At 37.6% G+C, this 5862-nt stretch overlaps 1 protein-coding gene across 1 annotated transcript in view; it reads right to left on the bottom strand.

Annotated features, from left to right (window-relative positions):
• The window catches only part of Pcdh9 (protocadherin 9), a 956674-nt gene that overhangs the window by 345560 nt on the left and 605252 nt on the right, over positions 1–5862 (bottom strand). The window lies entirely within an intron of this gene.

The following is a 5862-nucleotide window of genomic DNA, read 5'->3' as shown; positions in this document are numbered from 1 at the left end:
TTGAACTCCCAACCCCTGCACTTACTTGCAGGCGCTTTAATCTGCTGAGCTATTTGGCTGGGCCTAGGAAGTAATAATCTTAAATATCTTTTTAACCCCAAGTTATATTTGTTTCTACATTTGTCTCAAATTAGAAACAAACCAAATTATAGGTATCCTGAGACATTTGTGGGTACCAGTTCGTTCTGTGAACTGATATTCAAATCAGCTGTGCCTTACACTTTCTGAAAGCTGCAGTTCAACTTAATCAATCAAACACTAAATTAAGGCTTTGCCTTGTTGTCATCTGAAAGAAATTCATATTGTCTATCATTTTCATATCCATGCAGCAAAATTTAGTACTGTGTGTATAATCATAGCAAGTAGCACAAATGCAACTTAAAAGAATTATATATTAACATAATACTGAAATATTATGTTTTTCATTCTTCATATATTTATGCATCTTTCCTTCTTGTATTCTTTCTAACAAGACGCTTGCCTTACTCATGGCTGTGTCTGGTCCTTGTCCCCCTCCCCTCCAGTGCTTCCCTTGCTCTGGTTCTTCACCCTGTGAAGTGGGCAGTTTTTCTCCAACAAGCACTTCAGCCATGATGTCTCTGCGGTGGTACCAGTTAATAATGGACCTCTGAGAACATGTGCCAAAGAAAGCAGCCCCCTTTCCATTGCGCGTGTTTGGTATTTGGTCCCAGTAACTAGAAAGCTAACTGAAATCAGTCTATAATACTGTAACAGAGATGAAGTCACAAAGTTATTAAATGTCAGTGAGGATTAGCAAACTCTACACATTAAAGCATTCTCTTTTCCTTATGCTGGGAATGGGAAAGAGGAAAATAGAGAAATTCTACTTTATGTTCATTCAGTAGGCCTCAGAGAAACCAAAGTAAGATTTGTTTTTTAATATATTTAGTACAGGGAGTACAGGGTCTCACTACACAGATCAGACTTGTAGTGAACCTCCTGTTTTCATCCTCCCAAGAGCTAGGATTACAGGCATGCACCAACATGCCCTGTCTTGGTCACTATCTCAGCTCCCCCCAGGGATGGGGCCGGCATGGCTCACTGGTGATTGAACCTCGATCTCTGTGTCTGCCTAAGCAGGTGTTTTAATCTGTTGAACCATTTGGCTGGCCTGTAAGAATGGTTTTGAAGTTACAGTTCATGGCAGAATTCATGAAAACAAGAACTCAGAGAGCAATGGGCCTCTCTATGCAATGGGACAAAGAGTACAGAAATAGCCTCACAGAAACTTTTTCTCCCTCCCATGGCAAGATGGTACCAGCACTATTCCTAAATAAACCCAACAGGGTGGAACAAATAAAACACTATCTGTGTAAATGGATAAATAACCAAAGGAACAGAATTTCATAGTTTCTTTTGACATGATAATGAAATTCTGTAATTAAGGACACAGAGGTAACTTTTCTAGCATGCCAATGTAATGGAGATTTGAAGTTCTGAACATGAACAACATGTCCATCACATGTGAATAAGTGGCAAAGGGTCCCAGGTGATAAAATATAGACCATCCCAGCTATATAAGCCATCATTATTCCTTAATTTGCCCTTCATTTATTTATGACTTTGCATGTCTTGTTACTCAGTCTATAATACTATAACAAAATACTTGAGATAATCAGCTTATGGAGGAGGAAATGTTTACTTCATTTATGACTTGAGAGATTTCAGTTCAGGATTAGATTTATTTATTTTGTGATGTCTATTGTAAGTAAGCACACTGTATTTAGAGCACATGCTGAAATAAAACTGCCTACCCCATGAAGACCAGAACACAACCTAGAGACAGGGAAGGGTAGCAGCCTCAATATTCCCTGCCAAGGCACATTCCCAGTAACCTCATGTCTCAGTTACTCTCCCTCATTGCTGAGACAAATACCCAACACTCAAAATTAGAGAAGGCAAGGTTTATTTAGCTCACAGTTACTGGAGGTTTCAGTCCACATTCAGCTGGCTACGAGGCAGAGTGGCACATGGCAGAGAGTAACCTTTCATGGGGTGGCAAAGGGCACAGAGCACAGGGAGTGGCAGCATCTCAGGCAGCTCACCAGCCTCTCTCCTCTCCTCACACTATAATGCAAATTACTTGCCCCAGGGCCGGTGCAGCATCCATGGCACAATAATCAACCACAAACTCCAGAAGCCACCCTAGGACCGCATGAGGCTTTGGGGGGACACCTAGACACACACCATAACACCTCAATTCCTCTAAGTAGGCCTTGCTTTTAGAGGATCTGCTGTCTCCTGATAGTGCCCAGAGTAGGGACCGAGTCTTTAAATACATAGCCTTTTAGGGGAAATTTCATATCTAATAATACTACAATTGAACATCTTCCTAATTTACATGTTGTTTCAGAACTGGACATTTTACATAATTAAGTCAATAATTCCAGGCTATAAATTTGAAATTAAAAAAAATATTGCATTCTAGCACAAATGTGTGTGTGAATCCATATATATTTGTTTAGAAGTCACCATTTATTCTACAGTCCAGTTTAAAAAGGTAGTACTCGTCTGAAGGATCTTTTTAAAAATAGGTACCATATTTTTAAGAACAGGGATTATTGTAAATATAGTACATTTTGCTTAGTAACTTTTCAGATAATACTGACATTAGATGGCTTCTATTTCACATGTTATGTAAAGTTGTAAGCCTTTAAAATGCATTAACACAAAGACAGCAAAACTTGTATTGAAGACAGTGGAAAGAGTTGACATGTAAAACTCAAGGTGATCACTATTGATGATTACTGCACTCCCAAAGCCTCAAAATTAATTGCAAAATGTGACTACGATACATAAAGATAGTAAATCAGAACATGCTCTTTATATCACTCTTCATACCAATGAGCCATTACTCTCAATTTCTTAATACATTTTGGCTATCACAATTCATTCCACATAGACACAAACAAGGGTTAAATTATAAATCTTAGTAAATGTCACAGAAACTTCCAACTGCCAGGGGCCCTCCCAGCTGCACTTTCCCTGTTCCAGCTCAGCATCCTGGTCTACAGACATTTCGCTGACCGTTATTCTCCATGGTGAAATCCCTAGGTTGGCAGAAACATTGGAGCGTGCATGGCGTGCCATCCCTTGAATCTTTTCCTTTGTGTCCAAATCAGTAAATATTCTGGGAGTTCCTAGAACAGTACTGAAAGTTTATTTATTTATTTTCTTTTAGCTTTCAAGCCTGTTCTGTCTGATCCCCGTGGGCAGCTAGCTCAGTGCTGTTGACCAGTCTGAGAAGTCATGTTGCGAGAAGAGGAGCAACGCACGATGGATAAAGTTCCAGCCAAAGGCGATTTAGTTAAATCACACTTTAAAGGCTATCAAAATGTTCTCTTTCTTCTCTAGTGATTGAAAAAGTCAAATGCAGTCTGCAAGTATAGGCTTAAAATTGGCAAAAATTGTCTCTATTCTAAAAATAACTTTTTTGGTGCTTTAGTCTAGTTCAGTCCACCAATCATCAACAAGGTGCTAATTACATCTTACTCTCACTGATGTTTTGGACTCCCTCAAGCATGTATTTTGGTTTGTGATTTCCTTTCCTTTAAGAAATGACAGCTAAACTGCAACACAGTTCTCTTAAAGTATTTAAAGTATGTTTTGACAAATAAACTGAAATTTGAAGAAGTTACCACATGATTGTTTTCAGCTATGAATTTTCAATAGAACTTTCAGATGTTTGTTTTGAATTCTAACTATGCAATCTTGAAACAACCTTTGTTAAACATATATGTCAAGTGAGCACTTACAGTTTTACACTCAGTTTTACATTCTAGAAATACACCTTCAGTAATATATTATTCCTTGTATGAATCGACAGGAACACATTGATTTGTGTGTATATGTCACTGCTATAATAGCAATAGCATGTGTAACACGACTCTGCTTTTGTGTTTTCTGTAGTAACGCGCATCTCCATTGACCCTGTATCAGCAGACAATGATGTGACAAACAAAATACAGAATTATAACCATCACTTTTTTTTCCTACTTAGTAAATAAATCACACATGCTGCCTTTGTTTTCCAACTAAATATTTTAAATCTTCTAATTCAGTTAAGTATCTAAGAAATATCCAATATGTTAATCAAATTCTGAAAGCCTCTGGTTAAATTTACTGCACTCTAATACCCACATATGCATCCAAAATGTTCTATTATTCTGGCTAAAAATAATGCAAACACTGTCTGAAGCAAGTGTAAATCCTTCATTTAGAAATGCACATATTATAACCACTTCGAACATAGTGATATAATATAGCTTTCTTGAATTCTATAGATGTGCCCTACAACAATTAATATCAAAATGCTTAAATGTGAATCTTCTACCTTGGGTTGATTGAGTTCCAAAGAAAAGAGGTGTCAACCATTCCTTCATACTTTTATGAAATGCAGGTAAAGATGAGTTTTGAGACATAGTTTAATGCTGATAAGAGGTGTTTTAAAATTGGACAGGAGAACTTGCAGAATATGATAACAATATAGCAAGAGCTGTTTTGATTCATGTCTACCCCACCTTTGTCCATGACAGGAAATTCTGAATCAATAGGACTACTGAGATTCAGTGGTGCTTAGACAGATCAATGTCAAGAACCCCAAAGAGTACTGTTGTCTTGCTTTCCCTAATTCAGTCTGATTAGCAGTTGCCTCTTTGGGTACAGTCTGCCTGCGTTGTGTGAAGGAGTGCTTGTGTCTTCCTACATAAGAAGTACATTGGATGTGAGATAGTAATACTCAAGCTGTCACTGAGTTTACCTAGATCTTAACAAAAACCTGCGTGGATAAAGGGTAAATCTCGGCAGAGAGAATCTACAAGCATGACTCTGCACATCTAATATTGCTCATGAGAAAAGAGCTACATAGTAGAGCCCTGCAGAGATGGTGGTATTGTCCATGACTGGTGGAGGCAGTAGGGAGAAACACCTACAACACCTCTTTCTCTTCCTTGGATAGAAAAAAAAAATCAATTTAAAATTCTGAGAGTCGAAGCACACCAAACCTCGATTACCACAGCAGGCTTAGTTAAGAAAGCTCTTTTGAGCTTTTTACCTCCTCTTGATCTTCCTACTTCAATCACAGAAATGTCAGAGGCACTTCATTGTCTGAAGCAGTAGGGACTACATAGCTAGAAAATTAATAAAAAGTCACAATAACCCCATTTCCCACTTTAGGCAACCAGTTGGAAGCAGATTCAAGGTGAGTTAAAAATTTTATGCATTTTTAGTTTGGATGACATCTTATGATACGATAAATAAATATTTACTTATTTGTCTTGATAAGCCTTAGTTTTAGAGCACAATTGAAGATACAGAGATTTCTCAGGTACACCGTTAGTGCCATACATGCATAATCTCCTCTACTATCAACACTCCTTGGTTAGAAAAAAAGAACTTTTAATGTAAGGTACCTAAGGTAAGGTACCATTAAGCTCATTAGCCTGGACTGATCATTATAATTTTTTAATTAAAGTAAATGAGACAGTCAGTATTTAGGGGTAATGACTAAAAGAGGAGTAGATAGTTTTTGCTCAAGATTTCTTCCATAGGTCAAGGAAGAAGTACTCCCACAGGGCTTACTTTAAATGGACAGTAATTCCTGAGATGTGGTGTGGATCTGTGAATAGTAAAGATGATAGAAAAATACATCCTGGTCTATGTAGAAATATAAAGCAAATCATCCCACACCTAAGTAGACAGAAAAAATAATAATGAAACAAAATCTTTACCTTTTCTCTTCATGCTTATTTAAACACAAGTTAATCTTTTGCTCTAAATGTGTTCATTGGGGGCCGGCAAGATAGCTCAGCAGTCTAAAGTGGCTGCTTAGGCAAGCTTAGG

Source organism: Octodon degus, unplaced genomic scaffold (genome assembly GCF_000260255.1).
Source record: "Octodon degus isolate 3935 unplaced genomic scaffold, OctDeg1.0 scaffold00175, whole genome shotgun sequence".
Taxonomy (NCBI): Eukaryota; Metazoa; Chordata; class Mammalia; order Rodentia; family Octodontidae; genus Octodon; species Octodon degus.
This window is presented reverse-complemented; position numbering and strand designations above follow the sequence as displayed.